Source organism: Carassius gibelio, chromosome B18, assembly GCF_023724105.1.
Source record: "Carassius gibelio isolate Cgi1373 ecotype wild population from Czech Republic chromosome B18, carGib1.2-hapl.c, whole genome shotgun sequence".
Taxonomy (NCBI): domain Eukaryota; kingdom Metazoa; phylum Chordata; class Actinopteri; order Cypriniformes; family Cyprinidae; genus Carassius; species Carassius gibelio.
The window spans coordinates 17,718,451-17,746,298 of record NC_068413.1 but is presented as its reverse complement, the minus strand read 5'-3'; the positions used below and the strand labels follow the sequence as shown (position 1 = coordinate 17,746,298).

The window sequence follows — 27,848 nt, the reverse complement described above, 5'->3', positions numbered from 1 at the left end:
GTATATATATATATATATATATATATATATGGATTAGTATTACAAAATCTTTGAAAATTCTACATAAACTAAATTCTATGTACCAAGTGTACCTAATTTTACTTATTTCAAAGAAATATGATAAATTAGCATACAGTTTATTGATAAAATCTATATTATTAATTTGTTGAATTTTATAATTGAATTTATCGTTTTAAATAATTACATTTAAATATTAATAAATCACATTATAATTTATGGGAAATGTGCCTACAAATATATATATACCTTATCATTTAACAGCGAAGAGTTATTATTATTATTATTATTATTATTATTATTATTATTATTATTATTATTATTATTATTATTTATATATTTATATATTTATTATTATTATTATTTTTTTATCCATAAAATAAAATTTCAGTGACAGCAAAACTTGAATGGTTAGGTTTTCATTCACTCTAAGCCTCGATTTTACCCTTCAGAAAAACAAAATGAGTTTATCCTGCTGACCACCTGAAAGTGAACAAAAAATACACTCAGGGAGATATAAAAAAGAAAGAAAAACACCAATGTAATAAACATGCCAGCAATCACTGCCAGCGGCTAAAAGCCTGAAAACAATGTTTGTTTTGTCTCTGTTTTTGTGTCACTGAAGTGCCTGACCTCTCAAATATCCATCCAGACCATCTCTGTCATTTATAAATCCAACCACAGTTCCTGGTTTGGACTGCTACGCTTCTGTTCAGCATCTAATATCGAGAGATATTTTAAGAACAAAAATTACAAATCAGATGAAAGCAGCAGACAAGATTAAACAGATCAAAGTTCTCCAGCACTGGAAAGCTTGCAGCTCTTTAGCTCTAGAGCCAAGTCTGAATGACAGGATCCAGTGTGAACGACAGAGTGTGTGTGTGTGTTTGAGGTGATCGTACACATTCTCTGGAAGCGTGAACTGACTCTGACACGTTTGACCCCAACAGTAAACAGTAAACTTCAGAAGAAGCTCACAGGAATGAGTCCACATTCATCCTCAGTGAAGCAGAGAAAGACTCGGGCCGTCGATGTCAAAGACTGACCACACATCTTCAAGATGAACAGGGTAAAAATGCCACAAGAGATATCCATGCAGTTTTAGTTATTTGCATGCAAGTTTTACTGTATGAATCATATTACGTCAAATATTATATGAGAGAGCCTATTGTGCTGATTGCTGCTGTGCAGATTATGAGGTTCACTGAAGCTTGTCATTGCTGCGTAAAAGCCTCACCCGCAGCCACATCCCATATGTTCCTTTGACTAAATATCACATAACTGATAAGGAACTATTTCATTTAATACTCTGTTTTTAAAATAAGTAAATAAATAAAGTTACAAATAAATTCAGCAATTGTTAAAAAAAAAAAAAATCTAATATTTTCCACCCTCCTGAAAATAAGTATCTTAAAGGTCCCGTTTTACACGCTTTTTTGAAGCTTTGACTGTGTTTACAATGTGCAATATAACGTGTTCATGTTTTGCGGGTAAAAAAACACAGTATTTTTCACACAATTCACCTATCTGTATACTGCTGTTTTCACTGTCACAAAAACGGGCTGATGACTTCCTTGTTCTATGAAGCCTCTCCTTCAGAAATACATGACGAGTTCTGATTGGGCCAGCGGTTCCTGTGCTGTGACGCGACAGCAGCTGAGAGCAGGCTGACCTCCTGGTAACGCGATTGGGCTGGAACGCACGTGCTGGAGATGTATTTATAGTCACAGGAGGAGCGTTTTTATGCGCATGAAAAACGCATTCGTTTTTTTGCACAGCCCTAACATCTAGTTAACAAAGCTAAACAGCATTGCCCTTTGTGTAATAAGTTACAGAAACTGTTAAACGCACAAACTTAAATAATAAAATACACTGGTTGTGGTCCATAAACAACGCCTTCTCAAGACAGAGGGAACTGCTCCATCTTTCAAGAGTAATCTTTGTGCAAATCCAGCATTAAACTGATTGAGATGGAGAAAGTTGTCCTCAGCAAGCTGTCTTCACCAAAATGAGCTGCACATAGTTTTACATGTGCATTATAATTTTCGGGAACCGAGTTAAACATAAATTTTAACCATTAATCTCCAAGTACAGCGTTCCTGGGAAGCCCAAACAAAGATGATTGTACTCAGAGATGAAAAAAAACAGCGTTTCAATGACATGGCGACAAACACAAACAGCTCTTCCTTCTTCTCCGTCGGAGCGCAACAGGGCCACCCCCCCCTTTTTGTGTATTCATGTGGGCGGAGACTAGTCAAAAAACTGTTTTAGTGACGTCATTACTGCAGGAACTAGAGGGGTGTAGTCCAAACTGGCCGTTCGATGTAGGATAATTCTGTTAAATCAAATATCTCGCTTGGCATTGAACTTTGAGCTTTAGAATTTTACAGATATTATTTATACTCTAACAACAACATTACACACTAACTAAAGTTTAAAACATGGAATCATGAAGAAGGGGACCTTTAAAAAAAGTATTTAAAATGTATTTAAAAATTAAATTAAATTAAATTAAATTAAATTAAATTAAATTAAATTAAATTAAATTAAATTAAATTAAATTAAATTAAATAATTTTGACTCTAAAAAAAGAATCAAAGAAAGAAAGAAAAATGAAAAAGGGACAAGCTTAAATATTTTTTTTTTTTTTTTGCTGGTAATCAGCATTATACCACAAATGTTGTGGACTGAACTCGTGCTAACCCTGCAATATTCCTCGATGAATGATGCTCAGCAATGCAAAAGCAGTGTCCCTGTGAAACTGATTCATTATGTAATTAAACAGCGCAGTATCCAGACTCATTAACTTATCAACAAGTAATCATTCTCACTCTGAAAGGCCCTAAATATTGCACCTTTCACACCCAGACATTAAGCAGGAGATTAATCGCCTGCAAACAACCACCTGACCGGCTGAGCGTCTCCAGTGAAAGCCCATCTCTCCCATCTCCTCGCTGCCTAATTATGCCCTCTGTCTTCCAATTAGCACAGCATTTGCACACCGTCACTCTTTATTGCAGTCGTACAGTCATTCTTACAGACGCCAGGCTTATCTTTGACTGCATGACCCAGGGAGACGGCATCACACAAGATCATCTATTCTGCTCTTTCAGTTCTCACAAGATCTAATGAGTTTCCTTCATCTCAGTTTCTAATTTGTCACAGAAACCAGACAAATGGGTCAATCATCTTTGGACTGGGTTTTTAATTTAGTTAATGGTGATGTTTTTTGGGAGAGATATAAACATACAAAAATGTCTGAAGGAACTGCCCTGATATTACAAGAGGCCCACATAAAAAATAAAAAACTGTGTAATTATGAACTTTGATGTTTATTATCCCATAATCAGATTTAACTATGAGATAACAAGCATCAAAGTTTGATTTCAATTGTTAATTTCACTATGATTTCAATCTTTGACCAAGTAGTGAGGACTGCAGAAACTCATTGTTTAAGTCTTAACATATCATATAATCTCATATTTTCATGACAAGGCAAGGTTAGTTCGGCTTGTAAATTGGTACAGCTTACCAACTCAGTTTTTATAAATAAACAAAAAAAACCTTATATTTTATAACGATGCATATAATTAAAAACCTCGTTAAAAACCATAATTAATGTGTTATGTCAACTATACACTAAGTAGACATCGAAAACGCCTCTTTTAACGCCACGGGTACCACGGCGGCCGCGGCGGTATAAAGTGCATTTGCAGCTTTTGACCACTGAGTGGCGCTTTAACCACAACTTATCAAACAAGCGCATTTAAAAGCACATTTTTGCAAATAGACGTCAGTTTTGCCTCACTGATGTGTCATATTTGATGGCTTTAGTCACGGAAAATGAAAGAAAAACACTATATGATGATTTTAAATGATTTTAACACGCGACTGACCGGCGGTAAGCCCCAGATAGGCTGGCCACCTACTGTATGTGATATTTCATTCTCAAGGGTTTATTGCACGAGCTGAACGGCTCACATCTTACAGACAAACACGTCTCCGGTTGCAGGGCCCTGGCAGTCATCAAAAGTGATTTCCCCGTGTAAATATTTGTGTCAAACAAGCGATGCATTGCCCTGTCAGCGGCGAAGAAAAGCTGTTTGAATTATGCCAATTTGTGGCTTCATGTCTGCAGCACGTGCCGTGCTTTTTCAATCCCTCCACATCCGAGGCTTCCTCTAATGGTGCGTAATTTCTCTCAAATCCCGGCCCGCTCAAGAGAGGATGTTTGAGGTGATGGGCATGTGCAATAACAGAGGACTGGGCTGTGCGGGACCCATGGATCGGTCTGGGAGGAGAAGAGAAGTCAGTGAGCGGAGAAGGCAATTGTCAGGCTTTTTCAGAGCCACTATCACCAACACGGCTGGAGAAATGGACCCCTCATAAATTATGAAGGATGTATTATCACACAAATGGAACGGCTGACAGTGATGGAAATTAGAAATGGGATTCGGCTCTTCGGCCGTGGCCTGTAATTATACAGCGACAATATATTACGGCTTATGCGCGGTCCGATCGCAGACGCTCGTACCTGAGCGCAGACGTGGATGAGTGAGCGAATGCATGCTAAAATCGCTCAAGTTTCTGTGCACTGGTATCCAGACGGTTTGACACCATATAATAGCTCTGGGCTCAACTGCTGCAAAAATGGTTTCCGTCAATGCATTATAAATTACTATTATTTTTCAAACCCCTTGTAATGGAGGGGGATTGACTTTGGGGTATCACCAAATTCAGTTCCCAAGTTCATTTCTCTGCAATGGAGTATGTATTGTAATTATTAATTAGCGTGTCAATAATCAATGGTGTGTGCAGAAAGAGAGTTCTGCTTGAATCACTACACGAGTGATTTCTTTGTTTTCTGTGCTTCAGGACTGAGCATCCTGAGTTCGGTAGCTGAAGGTCAGTTATAAAGCTTCACTAGACTCTCAGTATCTCTCGCTCGGCTTTTATGGTTGGTTAGATGAGTGTGTGTTTGCAAAGATTCTATTTTTACCCTTCGTTATGAAGTGCTATTAAATGGCCTCTATAGAGCACAGCAGTCGGGTTCTGGAAGTGAAAACTCTATTCGTTTCCTCTAGAGAGAAATTGATTTATAACAATAAGTGATAAACCGTTAAAGACACACCTGCTGTGGGTTCCGAGGTTGATAATTGGTTGTATATGCTTTTGTTGAACCCATCTGCTCATAATAATTCAACTTCAGTAATCACGTTTTTTTTAATCATGAAAAACTACATTACCCATAATGCTGTAGAGAAAATTCAACCAATCAGAGAGTTGCATCAACGAAAGAGCTTTTTAGCTCCTCCCTTTTTTATGAACCATTGACAAATTATCAAAATACTATATATATATACATATACTTTCTTTTATTTATTTTTTTATTTATTTTTTTTTTTCAAATCAAAGTGTCAGAAGTTATGTTCTTAGAGTCTGGTCTTCTCACGCGTGCACTGTTGTGAGAGACGCTTTGGCCGTTTTCTAAATAAAGCGTATCTCATCTGCGCTCTCCAGAAACATGACAGGAAGTAGAAGAAAGAGCTAGACCGTTCGCCGAGGCACAGCTGCTTTCTGGGAAGGGAGATGGAGGCTGATTAACATGAAGAGAGATGCAAATGATCTGTTTTAAAACCTAGTGAGCTCGTTTAGCCAAAATGTATGCCCACATCAGATGGGACCTTTACAGAAATAGCAACCCTTGAGAAAATGAAGTGCACTTCAAATCTTAAATCAATTTATTTATTTATTTTTAAAAATGCTCTTGAATATAATATATTGATTAAATAAAAGTCAAGGTGTACTAAAAGAGAGACACTTAATCTTCTCCTAGACTTTTTTGTGTACATTATATTAATGTCAAATTAAAAAGTTTTACTTTAAATTACATTCAAACTATGATAAATAATAATTCATAAATAATAACACTCATACTGTGTGTATATATACTTCAACCATATTTTAAAAACAATATAAATTATTATGAAATTGCATATAGGGATGTAACACAATAACATTCAACTAATTGGATATACTAATAATTTAAACTATAATACAGATTAATTTAATTGGGAATGACATGTAATTAAGTGTCTGAGAAAGTGTTTTCTTTTCAAATAGAAGTTGTGACTGTGATGAGTTGAACGGAAAAAGTAAATCCAAGATGGTGAAAGATGCAAGGAAAATGTTGATTATAAACGTTTCATTAAATACCAAAAGTATCAGTTACATTATCTGAATCAAATTAAAAACAGGCTATTGTATGCATCATTTGGACATATTAGAGCTTAGAAACCAAAACGCTCAGCAGGGTTTGTGTCTCAGATGCAGGCTCTCTTCATCTTCTTGTTTTGTAGCTTCTCTTTCATATGCCAAGGCTACGACTATTGTTCTTATTTTAATTGAAAATCTTCCTCATCAAAACTTGTCAGATTCTCTTCTGTGCCAGAAGACTAAAGAGATGTTAAAACTACCTCCCGAAGCTTTTGACCAAAGGTAGTTCTTCTCTTCTCGCTTTCTCTTTTATCTTTCTTTCTCTTATTGCAGGTATTTAAAAGCTTCTGATATGTGGAGTTTGTCATTCCTCTACACAACTACTGCTTTATTTTGATGCAGTTTTACAGAGCCACATGGTTTAATACTGTAAATGCCCTCCGGAGCAGACAACAGCTCAGATATGCATTGTTACAGCCATCATTTCACATCAAGCGTATTTTGCAAAGGAAACCGAGCAATTTCACCCAAAACTATTGTCTGTCGTGCTGTGTTTAGACTGAATGTTTCTCCGCTGCTATTTCCACCTCTTTGTTGTTGTTGTTGTTTCTTGTTATATTTAGCTCAAGTTCAGTGATGTTTCAGTTCAGATACGATAAATCACATTTTATTCAAGATGATCATTTTCCCTTCCCCTGATTAATTAGGCATAATCATCTGCAATATTAGCTTGCTTGTTAGTTATCACAAAACCATTTCATTTTAAATTGGCTTTTACATTATCTTGCCTTCATAAGTGTTCATGTTGCGGTTGCCAGATTTCAGGAGCTTAAACCCCCAAATTAGAGCTCTAAAATTGACATTTTTGCCCATTAATTTACACAGTATTTTGGGAGCCTGAAAATAATAATAATAATAATAATAATAATAATAATAATAATAATAATAATAATAATTACACATTTGTAAATAATACTAAATACAAGTTTCATAGTGTTTAATGCACTTTTATATTTATACCAAAATAATAACTAATAACTAAGGAATAAACAATTTTAATATTTTGGAAACATGTTTCATTAGTTAACTACATTAGTTAACATGGATTAACAACAAACAATAGCATACTTCAACAGCATTTATTAATCTCATTTAATTAGTTAGTTAATGCACGATTAAAATCAAAAGTTGTGTTTGTTAACATTAGTTTATGTTGTGAACTAACATGAACTTACAATGAACAAAGACTTTAATAAATGTTAATTGTTTGTTCATGTTAGTTTACACATTAAATTACATCTTATTGTAAAATGTTACCAATATTTTTATTTTTTTATTTTTTATATTTTATATGTTAACCTATGTTCAGCTGTTCTTTTTAATAGTCAACTTATTTTAGGTCATTTTCATAAAAGCTCTGTAAACACTGCCATAGACACAAAGATGTTTTTTTCGTTTCATCACACTGAATGCTCACTTAAAACTGACGCAGTCATCAAACTTTTAGACCAATTCAAGTTTATTTTGACTGAAAAAAAAAAAATATATATATATATAATGCTTTTCTTAATTACATTTTTTGTCTTGTTTCCAGCCTATATATATATGTGTGTGTGTGTGTATATATATATATATATATATATATATATATATATATATATATATATATATATATATATATATATAACAATTCTTAAATCAAGAAGGAATTTAAGATGACTGTCTTGTTTTCAGAAAAATAAATGAATATATAAATTCAAAATTAAGTTAGTTTTTTGCTTAAAACAAGCAAAATAATCTTATCTCAAACATAAAACAATATTGTTTCAAGCCAAAACTCACTTAATTTTGTCTTTTTTTTTTCAAGCGACCGTTTGTGCTGTTAGCTGCAACTAAACAAAATGCACATTTATGCAAAAAAAAAAAATATATATATATATATAATAAAATTGTGATTATATTATCATGCTTGACCATTATCTTGCAAGTCACAGTGTGAAGTTAATCGTGGATCAGAGCTTCTTGGTGTTAATATCACACTCACAGTAGAGCGGTCAGCACTCTTGAAGCAGTCTGACCTAACAGCTGTATAACATGAAATAAACGTCTTAAGAGAACATACTGTCTATGCTTCTGCTATTGTATTGTTTGGACCATCACTCTCCTCCAGTCGCTCCTGCTTTCATCCGTGCTCTAACCGCCCAACCATCCAGCGCACTGATGTTTGATGTTTCCAATCTCATTGATCTTCATATTCTCTCTCTTTTTCTTGTGTTTTTTGAGTCTGTATTTCCCATACCAAAAGTTAAAGAAGCAACCTTCCTTTGAAAGTTTGTGCTGGCTATGCTTCTTTTGTCTCGGGATCACAATTTCCGTTGAATTTAAATGCAAATTGCCAAAATAAATTATTGATTCCTTCAAAGTGGCGGCGATAAGGAAACACGCGGGCACAACGGTGGTCCTCAATCCCTCCGGACCCAATATATTTACTTCTGTAGACTGCTTTGTAGATCGTATAAGGGAGGCATAAACTAATCTGCACACAGTTGTGTTTCTACAGAAAGCTAATGTATATATAGACAGTATATATACGCACAAAATATCGACCTGCATTATTCATTATATAAGCCAATAGTACAAAGGCATGTCAAATATTCTTCAATACGCAGTGAGATTAGAGATAGATACTGATCATTAAACAATGAAACTACAGTGGCTTGCTTTGGAGGACACATGTGTATGACTCTTGTGACGGGTCCCGGTCATCTCCTGTGTGCTCCTCATTACTATTTCCGGCCGCTATCTGGGGACGACAGGTAGAAGGGATGCCCCAGTTAAAGACAAACCTCTTTACATTCGTATCTTGAGAACAGACGGGAGGATGCATGAACTGATATGATTAATTGATCTGTCAGTGGAAAACATTTAATGCTAAAGTGAAACATAATGTGCATGCGGAGGCATATGTACTCCGGTCTTACCTTTGTGTGGTTTCTATAGTGATGGGCTAATAGAGTTTTAATGAAATCATTTTGTGATGTCAGTTACAGAAAGAGCCGACGCTGACTTTCAGTTTTGCACTGATTAAGGCCGGCAGGTTTAACTAATGAACTACAGAGTGGCAATGGAAAACTAGAATATTACCAATATTAGGTTTATCATTGTCGTATTATTATTATTATTATTATTATTATTATTATTATTATTATTATTATTATTATTATTATTATTCAAAGCGATGCAAGGAAATATAATAATTATCATTATTATTAACGTGTTTGATTATTGAAAATATTTTTTAACACCAATAAAGTCACAAATCTAAACTTAATTTTGAATATATTGAAATCATGAATTAATTTATGTAATGATTTTATATCTTGAAATTAGTTGTTCTTGATATTATTATTTTATTATACAGAGCAATGAAAAAAAAATCATAACAAATGTAATTATTAATATTATTATTATTTTTTGACTAAATATAGATTGATATTTGATATCTAGCATTATTTACAATTTCAGTATTCAAGTTAGATTAGCTATATTTCTACAGGATTAGAAATATTTTATTAGAAAGAAAGAAAGAAAGAAAGAAAGAAAGAAAGAAAGAAAGAAAGAAAGAAAGAAAGAAAGAAAGAATTGTATTAGGAATAGTGGAGGAATGCAAGGATATTATGAGAAGAGGAGGGATGATTGGCATCGGATATAATGTTGCAAGCTGGATTCAAACTCTCATTGATCACGTGAGCACCATGACTGTTAGGCCACAACTCCAGCAGAAACAAACCGTCCTCACACGCGCCAATGTTCATGATGCTTTGTCCTGAAAACACACCAAAAACCACAGTTTCAGGAAGTCTCAAATGTCTGCTTTCCAAGGTCAGCAGATAATACTCTGCAGTGATCGGTCGAGTGCCGGAAACCTGATTTTACTGTTACCTTCAGTATCGATCCATGGGCTACACGTGTTCCTCTCGCTTCCAGTAAGTTCAAAAACAGGGAGCAGAAGAGTTTGTGTCAGGAATCACACAGCATCACAACTCACTGTGACTTTGAGTGACCCTGACTGAGCACGTCTCAAGACACTCACAGTTAAATCTGCAAACTTAGCCTTCAGAAATCACGCTCGGAGTGTGTTCGCCCAAGGCATGTGTGCACGAGCAAATGCATGCCGCTCAGAATAACACGTGTCCCTTTTTCCCCAATCAACACAATCTCTGCCTCCAACAGAACAGCGGCGACACAGAAAATGCATTAATGGAGAATCGCACCGATGCACAGCTAAATTTCTCTCCAAACCTGTCCTTTTCTCTCCAGACAAGCGCCAGGCAGAAAATCCATCCGAATTGATGACCCTCCACGGTCTCTGCAGAGACTGAGCTCTATCTGATTGGTATAAAGGAGGCGTTTCGATTGGCTGAAGCTGAACGTCTAATACGAGCCATTTACTCAAAGCTCAGGCTCGGAGATGAGCGGGAGAAAAACGAGTGCGTGAAATTTCTGAAAGGAAGATGAGGAAGTGTAACAAGATTATTTCGTATTACCACAGGCAACATCCAGCCAGAGCCATCCGTCCAAATCTCTCCTGAATCCAGTCCAGAGCTTATTCCCAAATATTAATGCTAATCCTAATCAAGCACACTCCAGCGCTCAACGATTACCCAGAAGTGATGGGTAAAAATATTCATTGTACCTGGAGAAGACGTGATAAATGAGGTATAATGATATTTTAGCACACACACACACACACACACACTCATATATATATAAATGTATATGCATATAAAATTGGTTTTATTGAACTATATTAGTACCCTGCATTATAGTTCTTGTTTTTTTCGCTTTGGGCAGGCATGCAAGTGTGAATTTCAGTGTGAACGTCCTATATTTCAACACTGACTATTTCAAATCCTTCCAGCGTTAGTGTGTGTGTGTGTGTGTGTGTGTGTGTGTGTGTGTGTGCAGGCAGACATGGTGAAGGATGCTGCATTCTGACACATCTGAGGCAGCTCTGTGAAACAAAACAAGTTTAAGAAAAAAGACTGGAAATGTCTGTCAGGCTGCAATATCATGAAGTCACTCAATAATCACAGTCAACGGCTCATTTAAGATCTGACAGAAACAAAGCTCAAGCTCTCAGACAGAAGCCACGAAGCAGACATGAGACGTCTTTCAAAACCACAGGACGTCTTCGTTATGTATTTCAGTTAACTGTATATGTCCAATAATACTAAACATAATAATAATTATAATATGTAAAGCAGAAGTCTGATGTCTTAAAATATCACTGTGTTATGTAAAAATGAAAACTAGCTTGAATTTATAAGTGGAGCCAAAAATAATAATTTGCAATGGAATTTATTTAACTTTTGTGGAGCACATCAAATTATTTTCTGCTTTAAACCCAAATTACTGTCTTTCTGTCATGGAAGAGCAGAGGAAAAGCTCTGAAGGATTTTTACTAGTTTTGACATGCAATTTCAATGAATAGATACTAAAGCTTTTAGGCTCCAAAAAAAAAAAAAAAAAGATTGTGAAGCATCATAAAAACGCACCGTGGAACTGAAATTCCAAGTCTTTGTGCAAGAAACTGAATTTGACGTGATTACTGTTAAAAAGAAAAACATCTTTGCTTCCATCTATATAAAAACAGTTAAAAATATATAAAACAGTTATTCCATATACGTTGCAAGGTTTCACAAAATAAAACAGAGCAAATAAAGTGTAATGATATTAGTAAAAACAGTATTTTTCAGCCAAACAACGTAGTTCTTCAGAAACGGCTGTGGTTCCAACAAAGTGGTTGTCGAGCAACACACAAATGTAAACAAAGGTGTGTGTTTGTAGAGTCATTTACAACAGCTTTGAACTTGGCTCAACCAATCAGCATCAAGGACCGGAACTCTCTGTTTTATGATTACAGTTTTGCGCTACAGCGCCCCACTGGACAAACTGTGTTATTGCAGGCCCTTATTTTAGGTTATGTGAGATCAAACAAAACATTTTCAACAATTTTTGTTAAGGTAAGCAATAAGACATTTATAAAACGATGTGCAGAAATCATACTAAATTTGATTGAACGATCATCTCTTAAATATACGTATACATGATTCATAAATACGCACAGAAAACACACATACGCATATCTTTTTTTAGATGTGAAATCTATGCATTGCTAATTATCTTGAACTTGCGTGCAAGTAAACGACTCCTAATTAATGTAATTAACATATAAAAGATGACCATTCTTCGTCTAAATCCTTTGGTTTAGAACAGCGAGCTGCAAGAACAGAAAACAGTACGTACATCTGCTAAGCACCTTTTCACGTCAAAGGAAACGCACACTTTATAAACGAGGCCTGGAGACTTGAGCACCTTATTGTTTTTATAAAATGGTTACCACACAATAAAGGTGCTAAAAGCACACAGTTGTTGACCAATCAGAATCAAATACGATGTAATGTATAGCACACTACTCTTATGCTTTTAAATCATTAGTTTAGAAAAAAAAAAAAAGATGAAGAAGATGCTGCAGTAACAGATGTAAACATTTCAGTCAGGCCTAACAAATATTGACCCTGCTGAAAGCATTACATCACTTCTGTCAGACTGATTTCAGGCTTTCAGAGCTCAGCTCACAGACTCAGGGGAGGCGAAGCACAAAACACAACTGTGGCAATGAAGGCTTGAATTGTTTTTCATTGCCGCGTGTGGTGAAATTGATTTCCAAGGTGTGAGAAATGCTCAGCTGAGCCTCGGCCAGAGGGACGTGTGATGGGGTTTAGGTGTCTGCGAAAGGTGTAGATCGAACCCTGAATTGTCAAGGCGTTTGAAAACAGCTTCTTTCTGTAGATGTGGAGCGAACGGCAAGCTGTAGACTCTTTTGTTAATGGCCTATTGTTTCCTTTAAAAGCGCTGCATTGCTTTAGCCTATAAAAACACAATAACCATAAAGTTTTATTCTGGTTATATTTATACATGCTTGATAGAATCAATTCTGGATGCCAAGGGTGGGGGATTATTTATTTACAATGAAATAAAATTGATTTTTAAAACGCAGTTTTGCCTTGAAATCATATTTGCAAATCTGCAATGGGTATTTCATCAGTGAATCTTTGCCAGAACCGGATCTTCATTCATGTGAACCTGCAAACAGAGCACGCTGGCCTGAATGCAGATAAACACTTAGAGATTAGCACTTTAAAATGTTGATCTTTCTGTCCAGGAACAGCAGGATCCCGCGAGAGCTTGTTCAAACTCACCGCTTTTATGCTTTTAATTGGAAGAAACTGAAGCGGTTTTGCTGTGAGCAAAAAACAGGGTCAAACACAAACAACTGTTGAAAATCAAGATTATATTCTTGATTAACAGGTACTCAGTGCTTAAACATTGGAAAACAGTAAGCATCAGTGTAAGGAGGTCAAATTGAGAATTGAACATTCTTTTCCAACACTGTATAATAATTTTGATTTTGCAAATGTTCTAAAATACTTCAATAAAAATCAAAACTACTTGGAAAAATGTGTGTATACTTGGGCAGCACAATATCACGTGGTATCCAATAACTCATTAAATGCAATATGATACAACATATTTTTGTCACCAGAAGATTCAAATTATATATATATATATATATATATATATATATATATATATATATATATATATATATATATATATATATATATATATATGTATATTTACCAAGCTTATTAGTAATATCTTAATTACTTAAGGTATAAATATGTTATTAGTTACTCCATTGTGTAAATGACTGTATCTCAACCACAAATTTTACTCAAATAAGATGTCATTTTATAATTAGATTTTAAAAAAGGAGCAACTGAATTGAATAATTTGAGCTTTGAGTAATTTTACAGCAATATTAATATAATTGTAAATGGGAAACAAATTTAAAGTTAAATGTAAACAATACTAACAATTATAATTATAATAATAATAATTATTATTATTATTATTATTATTATTATTACTACATTAACTATTCAGCATTTTAATAGTATTGTGTAATATTTCTTTATTGGCTATTTAAATCATTTGACCACACATATATATATTTACTCAAATTATATTAAATAACAAAATCAATACTGAGTACTGAAGTACTGTAATGTGCTGAATATTGTGTAGATCAGCAGGCCAGAGGTGCACCTGTCACGTGTGTGTGTGTGTGTGTGGGTGTGTGTGTGTGTGTGTGTGTGTGTGTGTGTGTGTGTGTGTGTGTGTGAACGTGAGGCGGTCTGACAGCAATCTAATCACAATCTCACTTCCACAGTCTGCTGCTGCTGATCGATCAGACCTCCGTCTGCGTGCGTCTCCTCCAAACACCAGACGCTCACACTCAAATCAAACATTTCACCAGGCCAAGAGCTTGCTGATGATTAGTCCTGCTATTTCTGGACAGGTAGCACAGACTGTGTGTGTGTGTGTGTGTGTGTGTGTACCTCTGTGTCAAGCACCAATTAGATGTAATATGCACTGAGGGCCTTGCATGGGAGCTCAGTTTGCTAATGTTATGATCTGAAGAAGCGCTGGAGAAAGGCAACTGTAAGAGCCTTGAGTCTGGAGGACTCAGAAATTATAAGCAATAACGGATCAATGCTTTGATCAGTCGTAGCAATTAGCATTTTAAGGCGGTTTAGCTGTGCCACACTAGCCCCCTGCCTAGCATCATTACCCAGCATGCCACACTGCATCCTGAATCAACAATTCATGAGCAGCCCTTTAATAAGATATATATTCAGTGCCAGATTACAGAGGATGAAACACACAGTACACACACACACACACAAACACACACAAACACACACAGTAATAAGAAATATTATTATTGTTATTATTATTTAATATATAGAGCCATTGTAACTGAATAATCTCAATTTTTCAATATCGAATATTGTTATTATTTTATATAAACTTCACATGATGTGACATTTAGGTTACAAGACCGTTATACAAAACAGTATAGACAATGCTTAAATTAGGCCACCACCTTTAATTCATACAGTAAATGTTCATTTGTTTTGAGTATTCATACACACATTAATACTCTTTGTATTTCTGACCCTGCAGTCACACAGTGTGAGCGTCACTGAGAGCCAGACTAAGATCAGACTAAAGAGGTCGTTAAAAGACACAGTTAATTACTTGAGAATGTCACTCAGGACAGTCATTCTGAGCGGTATTAAAATTATTCACAGATATTTGCAGAATGCCCAAATTGATATAAAAGATAATGAAAGCAGTAATGATTTACTACTGGGTGCTTTCAAAGTTTAATAACTCTGTAATGACTTGGTTTGATTAAAAGTGATTTTATGTGTTAGGGATACTGAGTAAATGAACTGCGTGTGCTTTAATAAGGATGAAGACGAGACAGTGAAGTTCAAAGAAGTGAAAGTTCCTGCTCCAGACTCGTGTGAGACGCGTGGAGATCAGTGATTGTACGATTAAAGCAACACTTCACCTGGGAAAATGAAAATACACTCATGTCGTTCCAGTTCTGTGACACAAAAGCAGAAGTTTTGTTCATTGCAACCAAAGTTCACATAAATTACTGTATGCGCTATTCCTTATGAAAAAAGCATGCTTTAGCAAAAGAAGTACTTATTACAGTAACAATATATGTATATACATGAGAACTGAATGTAATGTTTTCAGACACATGAATGCATGCCATTTATAGTCAACTAAAAATGTATTATAGTTTATATTTATATTAAATGCAATTAGTTTGACTTTTTTTCAGACTTCAGCGCATCTTTACAGATGTCCTATATTCTGTATTGAATAACTGCTCATATCGTCTTTGAAATTTGGTTAAAGTTACTGCTCAATGTACTGACAAATATTTATTATCAACTAAAATATATGTCATTTCTATTGGACCTTGTGTGCCGTATAGTTGCAATTTAGTAAATGTTAAATATATTTATTTTAAATGCACTATGCAACAACACAATACAGTAAAATGATGAGGCAAGTACTCTGCATGTGTTTGTGTCTGTTAGTCAAACATTAAAATAAGTCTACTTCTGTAAAACATGACACAAAACTATTAAAATCATTTCATTTAACATTATTTACAGAGTGCACTTTTTAAAAATCTACTTTATTATTATTATTATTATTATTACAAGTACACAACAAAGGTACATTCAGTACAATTAAGCAGACTTCTTTTCTTCATAAGAGATATTTAAAGTCATAGACTTCCCCTTCACTGCTTCTATCAAACCGCATGGCTTCTGAAGTCTGATTATATAGTGCACAAGTTGCATGGACTACTTTTACCGTGTTGTTATACTGTTTCTTTCCTATCACTAGCTAAATAGCATATGAGTGTCTTTTTCTAGATTTGAGGGAACCTTTAGGGCAGGGATCCTGGTGGCTCAGCATAAGTAAAGTAATCCATAGCAGACCTATTTGGAAGGAACTGCTCTCTTTCAGTATTTTCTCATGCCAAAGTGTCACAGTCAAGCATCTGAATCAGTTTGACTTTTGAGTTGACATTCTGTCAGAGTAAAAAAAGACAACTCTGGCAATAATTGTAGTCTATTTTACTGAAGTTACAAATAATTTAGTCCAGTGCTGAATGACAAAAACATGACCAAAACGTTAACAAATTATTATTATTATTATTATTATTATTATTATTATTATTATTATTATTATTATAACATTTACATATAGTCATTTAGCAGATGCTTTTATCCAAATAAGCTTTGCTTTTGTTAATTGTATTATAAATAAAAAGACAAAAAAAAAGCGTAAAGCAGTAAATGAATATAGGTCAAGTCTAAAAGGGACAAGTTTGTTTATATTATTATTATTATTATTATTGATTTATTTGCTGAGTAATATATTGATATTTTTATGTTTTTAGAAAATATATAAACATGTATCATTCATATATATATATATATATATATATATATATATATATATATATAATACTAAATTAATAGTGCAACTATTATTAATTTATAATAAAATAATATATTTTTTATTTTTACATGAACATTTTCTTAAAAAAAATAAAATGCTAATTGAACATAACTGTGCAGCATATATAAATCTCAATATATAATATTAAAAATGTATCAATGTAATACTGAAATTATATTAATTTAATATTGAAAATAATATTAATGAATATTCATATATAATCTAGGAAAATTAATAAACTTTCCTTCTAAAACAGTGTTTATTTGTTTTTTTGTTTGTTTGTTTAAATTACACTGGATAAATAGAATGAAATAAAAACAAATAATAAAGATGAACTAATAATAGAGATTAACACAATCAGCAGGTGGGGGAGTTAAAAACTATATCAAAATAAATAATCCCTCTCTCCTGCGTCTGTGTTTAGGTGGTAAAACACAGCTCGTCTTACTAAACTGAAAGAGACTTGGTTGAGCTGACCTTGATACTAACGTCTAAACAGAATTAGTTGTATTCCCTACAGCAGCGTCTGTCAGGATTTTGACTGATTTACTCCGTTGCCAGAGTTCATCAGGTCTGTAACAGAGAAGTCCACGGCAGACGCTAAACATTTGCCAAGACCAATCCACTTACAAGAGACTTCAGCACTCGCTGACTCGTATGACTTATGAAATATTGTGGGAAATCTTTCTTTTGTAAAGACTGCAGTCATATCAGGACATTGGATTAGCGATAAAAGAGTTCCTTCGTCTCTGAATGTGGATAATCTAATGTGAAAAGATAAAATACAAAGTCTGAATCATAAATAATGACAATGATAGCTTGAAAGTGAAGCTGTGTGTAACATTTAAACTGCCCAGATGGGAAACTGAATTCTGCTAATGCAATAGCTCAGAAAACCAAGGCAGTCATGGAAGAGCACCACCATAAGCAATTGCATTAACTCTCCTTTAATAACCAAGATTCGATGCAATCTCTGTAATGACTTTATGAATATGATATTCATTTGCACATAACCCTAACCCTAACCCTAACTAGAAATAATATATATATATATATTATTTTTATTTTAGTTCTTTCAAATAATAGTAATAGCAATCTACTAAACATGTGCAGAGTAAGGCTTCGTCTTAACTCATCCAGATGCATTTGAAAACACATTTCTCTATGTTTTGACCTTCCTTTCACACCAAGACCAAGTGCTTTTGCTCTCCAGACGTAAATACCAGTAAACTGCCTACTGCAAATTTTAGTAAATATATATATATATATATATATATATATATATATATATATATATATATATATATATATATATTTTTTTTTTTTTTTTTTTTTTTTTTTACGTCAAGAAAGAAAGAAGAGGGTTTGAGCTGGTGCAAACTGTTAGTAATATCTGACCCTAAATATTTTTCTAATGTGTTAAATGTACCAAAATTAAATGGGTTCATGATATAATAAATAAATAAATAAATAAATAAATAAACTTTATTCAATAGGAAATTAGATTTTTTTTTTTACTGCCCCACTTTCTCAAAAAAAAAAAAAAAAAAACACACACACACACACACACACACACATACATATATATATAAATATAAAGTTAAAGATAAAGTTAATGCTGTTATTCAGAAACAGAAGCAAGGTTTACTTTGAGTTAATTCAAATTTTATACAATCTGTATTGTACACTGTATCTATCAACATGCAACCAGATCCTAATTGTCTTTAAACCCACACTATAATGCTCATTTGGCATATATATATATATATATTTTTTTTTTTTTTTTTTTTTTTTTTTTTTATTATTATTTATATATATATATATATATATATATATATATTTTTTTTTTTTTCTGAATATTTTCATATCTTATTTGTCTTGTTATGTTATTCAGTTTTTCTAGTTTCTAGAGTTTATTCTGCTTCTTAAGTAAATATATATTGGCTTAAGCATGTTAATACATTTGTACTGGAAACTACTAAGTAGAAATATTGTACCAGTTCATATCCATGTGTATATCTGTATATCCTGTTTTATATGCTATTCATTTTCACAAGCAAAATAAACGGGTTCCTTTTTCTAAAATCTTATTATGTTCCTACAAATATTTTGCAGAAACTGCAGCAAAACATGGTTAAATTTGCATTTTATACATCTAATAGCTGTTTTGCTAATAAAATGGTTGTGCCAGAAGAAGAGTGTGAGAATAGTATTATATCTGGTCTATCTGTATTATCTCAGTGAGCTTTTATTGCCATTTATGCATGCACAGTAAGACAACTGTAGCATTTTCTGATGTTTCAGAGTGGACCAATATATATTGTAAATGTCTTAGAAAAGCTTTAGTGGATGGAGAGCATTTTGAAATGAAAACACGTAATCCAGAATCATGATCATGATGCTCAGTTTCCTGGAACAAAGTAAAAATGTTGTAAAATAATGTTCAGTTTCTTGCACTGAGTGATTGTTTCACTTCACAAGGCCTGAATATATCTTCAGGAGCCACAGGGATTCATTCTGTGTTACCTGCATGTGCTTTTTTGACTCTCAAACTGACTGGAGCCATTGACTTGCATTATCTGAATCACCAAGGATTTTCAGCTAAAAATCGTCTTTGCTGTTCTACTGAAGAAAACAAGTCATCTATATTTTGGGTGGCCCAAGGGTGAGACAATTTACAGAAAACTTTCATTATTAGGTGAACTATCCCTTTTACACAGACTTTGTCTGAACCTATAGCATGTCATTCACAATGCTGTGCCTATTTCAATGATTGCAGCATGAAGCATTGGGAGATGTTCATAGAAAGCTTTAAACCAGTGACTCTACAAGTGAATTTTGGGAACGTTGTTGTCCTCTGTGCAGGACGTGGATCAAACACGGCCAGGTTAAGTAGGACAATTAACTCTCTTTCACCTTGACAGTCTTGAAGAGCAATGAAGCCATGAGCAGCACGCTATTAGCTGCTTGTAATGGGCCGAAACAATGTCTTTCAGTCCACAATTAGTGAGAACGAAATCTGTAAATTAAAACCCTCATCTGTGCATTTTTAATTAATATTTTAACATTAATACTTAACTGCACATGTCTACATACAAATGATCTCCACACCTAACAACCATCTGTGTTGCCTAATGGCTTTAATAATCAATGACTCAAAGCAGCCAGACAAATCATCCAGCGTAACAGCATGCAAATCTGTTTTTCAATACTTGCCATACTTTGCAGGCTCTCTCTTTATTTTATAAACCGACTTCATGTTTGACACATAAAGCCAATTTCACATTTGTTTTCCCTTGAATAGATCATTCAACCAAATTTAGACTTCCTCAAGTTGTATGAGTTTCTTTCTTCTGCAAAACAATGTTTTTAAGAATGTTGGGAACCAAACAGTTTCTGGTCCACTTTGACTTCTATAGTATTTTTGCAATATTATGGAAGTCTTTGGGGACCAACATTCTTCAAAATATCTTCTATGTTCAACAGATGATGGAACTCAGGATTTGGAAGACCTTGAGGGTGAGTAAAGGATGACACAATCATTTTTGGATGTAGTATTCCTTTAAGACTAATTAGTAACTTCAAAATAATGATTCATTCTGTGACAGTATGGAGTATACATTGGGTAATTGTCTTTTCCCAACCCAACTCTACATTTTCTGACTCATTATAGCAATACGGTAGTCTGCAGATAATCGAAATATCATCATCATGACCGCAGCTGTTGTCATAGTCACCGCATCAACATTAATTACAAGTACAAGCCGTTTCATTGTATCTGGCATCATCAGTCATATAAAGCCCATGCTTTCTGCTCATTTCCTGACAGCCTCCCCTGCTGAATGATTATGAATTTGTAAATATGAGTCACATCAGACAGACGACTGCCGTATGCTCTATGGAGGAGAAAGAAATGCTAAAAGCAGTGAATGACGATTGCAAGCGGCCGACGGCAGCTCTCATGCTGGGTTTGGGTCATAGGTAAAGAAGGCCAAAGAACGATAGCAGTTAAAATCCATTAGCCACGGGACGTGTTCCCGCACTGACACAGGAAGCGAGATAATCAAATGCTGAGAAGTTGATTGACCGGCTATTTTGGGCAAACCTTCCTGCAGGAAGAGGCTGTTACGGCACGCCGTGTTTGTCAGAATCTGAGGCCGCAACAAACAGTAATAAATAAATTGCAGATTTAAGATCTTTTTATGACCAAGTGAAGACGATTTATGAATAATTAATCAACACATTGGACAGTCAGATAAAGTTAATGCTGTTATTCAGAAACAGAAGCAAGGTTTACTTTGAGTTAATTCAAATTTTATACAATCTGTATTGTACACTGTATCTATCAACATGCAATCAGATCCTAATTGTCTTTAAACCCACACTATAATGCTCATTTGGCATCTTCTGAAGCAGTTTATAGCAAACACTGTGTTGATGGACTATGGGAAGATTGATTCACATCTCTGCAAATAGAGCTGTCTATCACACAAACGCACTTACTGTATCACGATGCATTAATGCACATATCTCTGTCGCCAACAATCAGGCCAAGTACATCACCATTAGTTTTCAAGCATGATGCACATCAACAGGAGGTGCAGAAATCATGTACATATGCACTGAACATGACCAAATACAACCGATTCACTGATGCACAGGGTAATATGAGTTATCCGGCGGTGAGAACAGGTATATTCAATTAGGCATGTGTTACTTTTGTTGTGCATTGCATGGGAACTTTGACCTTTCATTTTCTTGTTTACTACTTTCATCCCACAAATGGGTTGCTTTGTGTAATGACTCAATGTGATATATGAATAATACAAACGTTATGTAAAAGTATCTCCATTATTAAATACATATGGAGCAAACTGTGGTGGTAAGTAAATGTTTCTGTGGAAGAACCAATCATGTCCAGTCATGCAATAATGCTCATAAAGATATTCATGCATTGTTGCATGCTTCTCCTCTGTATAAAGATTTCAGAACATTAACTTCAAAAAAGTCATTATGTTTTAATATATGAGCTAAATGAGAATATCTTGTTAGAGCGTGGGCAAATCTTGCATGGCTTTGCCTTATGTTTTCCTCACTGTTCTCATCTCCTTTACAGTTTAAACACTTGGTCAAATGCACATAAAAGCAGAGGTTTCCAACATAAACCTGTTTGCACACACACTCAATAGTTACAAGCTTGAGATGGGATTATTTTTACCTCCTTGTCAACACCCAACCCTGTGTACTGTTCACACTACAGTGATTGATATAATTGGTTGTTGTTTAGCAGAGTAGACATTCAAAGACAACCACTTTTCCTTCCCTCTCCCATGCCTCACAATGCCCTGGCATTACACACAGTAAGTGTTCCACCCACAGGCATTAGCTATTAGTGCTCACCATTCCCAGAGCCTCTTCCAGAGTGCTGAGTAAGAAAGCACTGTTTACACGGCAGAAGCATGTAAAAATGATCAGCAGAAGAAAGAGAGGGCGGACAGGAGGGAAGCCTCCCCCAGGCACAGTAAAGGAAGACGAGGGCTTTATTGTGGAATAAGAACAAGATGTTAATGCATGGATCAATGGACTGTTAGTTGCATGTTTTACTATATTGTCCATAAACATTTTATGTGATAGCAGGGATGCAAAAAAAAAACACTACTATCACTTCAGTGCTAAAATATGAAATGTACCAGTTCTATTTTTTTCTGCAGCATCAGTAACAGACTGACTGCATCTGCAGCTGCTTTCGAATGCTCAGATGCATATTTCCATGCATGCTCTGGGAAGAGCATTTACTGCCTCATGTCATGTCTTGCTCCAAAAAAAAAAAGAAAAGGCTAGACAAAAAGTAATAAAATTAAATGGTTAAAATAAAAAAAGCTTCCTCTCTAGCTACATTATTGCCACTTAATGAGCAGCACCTGCACCTCATTGCTAATTCAAAATGAAGCACAAGTTCATTTTCCAGAACCTTCACTTTCTCTGCTCCTGTCTGGTGAAATGGGCTTCCAACTGTTGAGACCATCATAGTTTTCAAGAAGCAAATGAAAACACCTTTTTAGACAGAATTTAATCAGTCCACATCCCTTAACTAATAATATGACTATTGGTGGCTACTGTATGTGATGAATCCAACTCATTTGAAATATGAAATATGTACCGGTGGCGCAGTTCTGCACCACCATTATTACATACCTTACTGCATGTTTCATGACAGTTTCAAGTCCACTGAGTGCTGCTAAAATGCATGCTCAATACATTGAAATGGCATGTTTTCCTCATGCTGGTACAGGCACATATTGTTGTGTATTTATTACATACCCAGCAGTGTTAATTAATGCAAAAGTAAAATAAATAAAATATAAATATAAATAATAGAAAAAAATGCATCTGCTGATGAAACTATCAGTGTGTTTGAGCTTTTTTGTTGAACTGTAGTTTCATGGGATTCACACTGGAGCACTACACAAGAGCAACGCCAAATCGGGTGAGCTACCGAGGAAACCTACTGCATTAGAAAGCCAGATCATATTAAAATGTATATGTGATGTAAGTTTTTTTTTTTTTTTTTTTTTTTTTTTGCAAAAATGTAAGTAGAACCACTTATTTCCAATAAGCTTGGGTAGGACAAATAGCTTCAGATCATCTAATTTATGTTGCTTGCATAATTGCGTAAATGCAAATTAAATGTATTCATAATTGCATCATTATATTAATATAAACCATATATATGTTTATTGTAGTAATATACATTTTTATTATGAAAAAAATATATATATGACTTAATAATACTAATACTAATACTACTACTACAACTAATAATAATACTAATAATAATAATAATACTAATACTACTACTACTACTACTAATAATAATAATAATAATAAAATAACAAAAACAATAAAATAAAATAAACAAAAACAATAAAGACAATTTCAAATATCCACCGAAACAAATCAACATGAGCAATCAGCATCGCTCTAGCTGACATGCATCTGCTATTTGGTGGGAGGGGACAGAAATAACATCCAAACGATGCAAGATTAGCAGAGAAATATGATCAAAGGATCAGATAATGGCAAGTGTGATCTGAACAGCATGATTAACATCCTTGCACTTCAGGAAAAGTTAGAGATGAAAGAATTGAGAGAGATTGTTACTGAATATGAGAGCGGTGAGAATGAACAATAAAGCCAAACAGAGAGAAAGGCTGATATGCAATGGCATCAGACTGCTGTATATGTAGAGAAACTCTTTGTTCGGAAGGACAAGGGATGTTTAGACAAAATTTGGGTGCCAAGGAGAGTGATTTGTTGTGATTATTTTTAACATCCAAGTTGGGTCATTGTGCATTATCAACACACTGTCACTGACCCACATCCGAAGAACAAATCCACAGCCTTCATGATCCTGTAAGTTACCAGCAGCACACACACTCAAGCAAGCCAAGAGTACGGGTTATTGCATAAACAGGATTGCAGGACGGCACCAGGCAGAACAGCGGCATGAGAGAGGGCTTGCTTTGCCTCAGGGTTGCCAGATTCAGAGTAATAGACTCCCAACCTCTAATTCCCAGAGAGCTGACAGAGTGGCCATGTCATATTGAGGGAGCTGACTGACTGTAGACAGAAACACAGAAAGAGAGAGAGAGAGAGAGAGAGAGAGAGATTGTGTTCTCGAAACATGTCAACAACTGCATTGAAAATGTGCTGGAAACACACATTCATTGGTGACCTTTTTTCAAGCTCCATATTTAACCAAGGTGCCAGAAGCAAGGCTGTCACTTGTAATATGTGCAAACTTGACTGCAATTCTAGAAATTTGATCAAAAGACTGATATGTTGGTACAAACTGATCTTCATGAGAATAAAGCGTATTTTATCCAAAGCCTCTTAGTCATAATCAAGTAAATGCCAGCAAATTTTGTACAACAAAGTACATAAAGTGGTGTGAAGTAAGGAATGTCTGTATAATATAGAATGAGCTGAGCTGATCTCAAATAATGCTTATGAATCAAAGATGAAAATGTGGGTGGATGGTTTAATTCAAACCTTTTATGAATTTTAATTAAAAACCTTATAATTTACCTCTAAAAAGTGAGTATTGCTACATTAGAAGCTATTTCTACCCGATCTATAACCCTTTTGAATGCAGATACTATGAGTGAATACATAATAAATAGCACACACACACACACACACACACATATGTAACTTATGATTTATTAATTTAAAGTATTTGATTCAATGAATTTAAAAATGATTTGATAATTTATTTTATTGTATTTTATGTTGTTTATTATGAAAACAAATATGTATTGATATTTTAAGATTATATAAAAATATATTTCAGCCAGATAACACAGATAACAGTTTGACTTTAGTTGCTTGTGTTGTTTTGTTCTCTCACAGTGATTAAAGGGAAAGTTAGAGTCTCACAATCTCACAAAGACACACAGCAATACACAAATACACACTAAAAGGGCAGTAATTACAAACATGTCCACAGGATATCAGACATCCACTAGGTGTGGCACACAGTGGCATACCAATTACTGGACACAGAGAGACCAGTCTGCCAATAATGGAGTCTAATCAGTTCATTTTTGGAAATCACATTGTGATTCATAATAACGGCAGGCACCACTGGTGATTCTCCACTTGCCAGGCAATCTATTTTTGGATGAGAGGAATAGCAGTATTGGGATGCACAGCAGCAGCAGTGCTGTCTGTCACATGGCAACAGAGAAAAGCAGTGCTAGTTCAGGGTCATAGTTCCTGAGAATGTTAGATTTCTGTTAAATATGACCTTCAGAATCATTTCACCTGGCTTTCTCTCTTTTCCTCATTCGCTCTTTGTGTGTCAGTGTAGGTGTCTGGGACAGGAAAAGGAAAGCACAGTGTGACAGATCGATTAATTAAACATATTACAGAACCTCTTCATGCACAACGCAAGGAGACCCAAGCGTTAACAGATGCCTGATTGGCATTCACACCTTACTTTGATTTCAAACCGACAGAATCTGATCACACCCCCATGCATACTCTTGAAATACCGCAATTAAACTAAAAATGCATGTGCATTTCACAGCCACAGTCCAGGGAAGACTTTCCCTCGCGTCTCTAACAGTATCGGGTGCTGTCCGTGGTCCTGAAACCCGCTCGATCCCATCAAACTCTTCCCTTTTTCATTACACTACAAGAATTCGCTCGGAAACTGGAGCGAAACCACTTCAGAAACTAATCGACTGAGCGAAAATTGCATTTTAAAAAAGCATAAAGGCGTAATTACCGCCACATGATTTACCTTGCATGCACCAGATCGATGCGATCCATCGAACAGCCTCTCATTTTTCTCGCATGCCTCCATGAAAGACAGATCAGGCACATCTCTCATCCATTACCCGCTGAAAAGGTCACGGATACACTGAACCAAAGTCTTGCGTGTGACAATATGCCCAATTTAGACCGCGCACCCACATGCAGCGCCCTTTATAAGGTAAGCCTACCTGGTTTTTTCGATCTCGGGCTTAACTTTGCTCTTCAGACGGGTCCGACGGATCCTATAGCCGACGGAACTCTCAGACGAGTTGACAGCCGAAGATCATCGTCCACCGCGCGATCACAAAAGCGCTTCGAGAGTGTTTTCCAGAGCTCTGATGCATCGCCGTCGTTCTCCGGAAAGGCTCATTTATTACGCACGATGTCCTTGACAAGTATCCACATCACATTGAGCCACTACACCGGCGCTGCCATACGCACGCAAGCGTAGTTGTTCTGCACAAAAGGATCAAAGTCACCTAATCCACGCGCTCACTGGAAGTCCTCGCCTCTGCTCCAGTACATCCAAACATTATCCCAAGTCATACGCAACCGCCCCCGATGAATTATTCCCGTCCGCCGGGTGTTGAGAGACTCTCCGATGAGAGAAGCGTTTCTTTCCTCTCCACCAGACGTCTATTGAGCTGCGGGCGTTATAAATGAAGCGCTGTCTCTGCAGTTCAGCCGCCGGTAAGTGGGAGTGGTGAGGAGAAACGCGCCGCAGACACGCCTCGCGCTGCCCACCGAACCACGCGCGCGAGAGGCGCTATCTGGACATGCTGCACAAATCCAAATGTTCTTGAGATGCGTCTTTAGCTTTGTTGCAGCCAGGTATGAGATGACTTTCAGAGACGTCTAATGCGAAACGCGCTCTGTGTGTGTGTGTGTGTGTGTGTGTGTGTGTGTGTGTGAGAGAGAGAGAGATAGAGAGAGAGAGAGGGAGAGAGAGAGAGAGAGAGAGAGAGAGAGCATACAATTCTAAAATGTGGATTTGTTCAACTTTTTAAATGTATACACAAGCATGTTTTTGTTGCATATATCTATTTTCTAGATTTAATGCATACACTGCTTTGGCAATACATTGTAACAATCGTTATGGCAATAAAGCACATATTGAACTGAGATAGAGAGAGAGAGTCAGAGAGAGAGAGAGAGAGAGAGAGAGAGAGAGTCAAATGTCCCCATGATGATAGTAAAACCTGAAATCAGCTACACTGTGAGAACAGGCACGGTCCTCATGAGAAAACTCCTTAATAAACATACTAAATAATGTTTCATCAAAATGTTGTGGTTGCTGTGAGGTTTAGATTTAGCAAATAACG

General features: G+C 35.3%; 1 protein-coding gene across 3 annotated transcripts in view; it reads right to left on the bottom strand.

Moving 5' to 3' along the window:
- LOC127977796 (leucine-rich repeat and fibronectin type III domain-containing protein 1-like protein) overlaps positions 1-27,397 on the bottom strand; it is a 148,622-nt gene extending 121,225 nt beyond the window's left edge. For 2 of the 3 annotated variants that reach the window (XM_052582930.1, XM_052582931.1), the window contains exon 1: positions 26,715-27,397. The gene's annotated coding sequence lies outside the window, so the exon portion shown is untranslated. Of the gene's footprint in view, positions 1-26,512; positions 26,621-26,714 lie in introns of those variants that run through there. The other variant, XM_052582932.1, reaches the window with a different exon arrangement.
- Between the last annotated feature and the right edge of the window lie 451 nt (positions 27,398-27,848).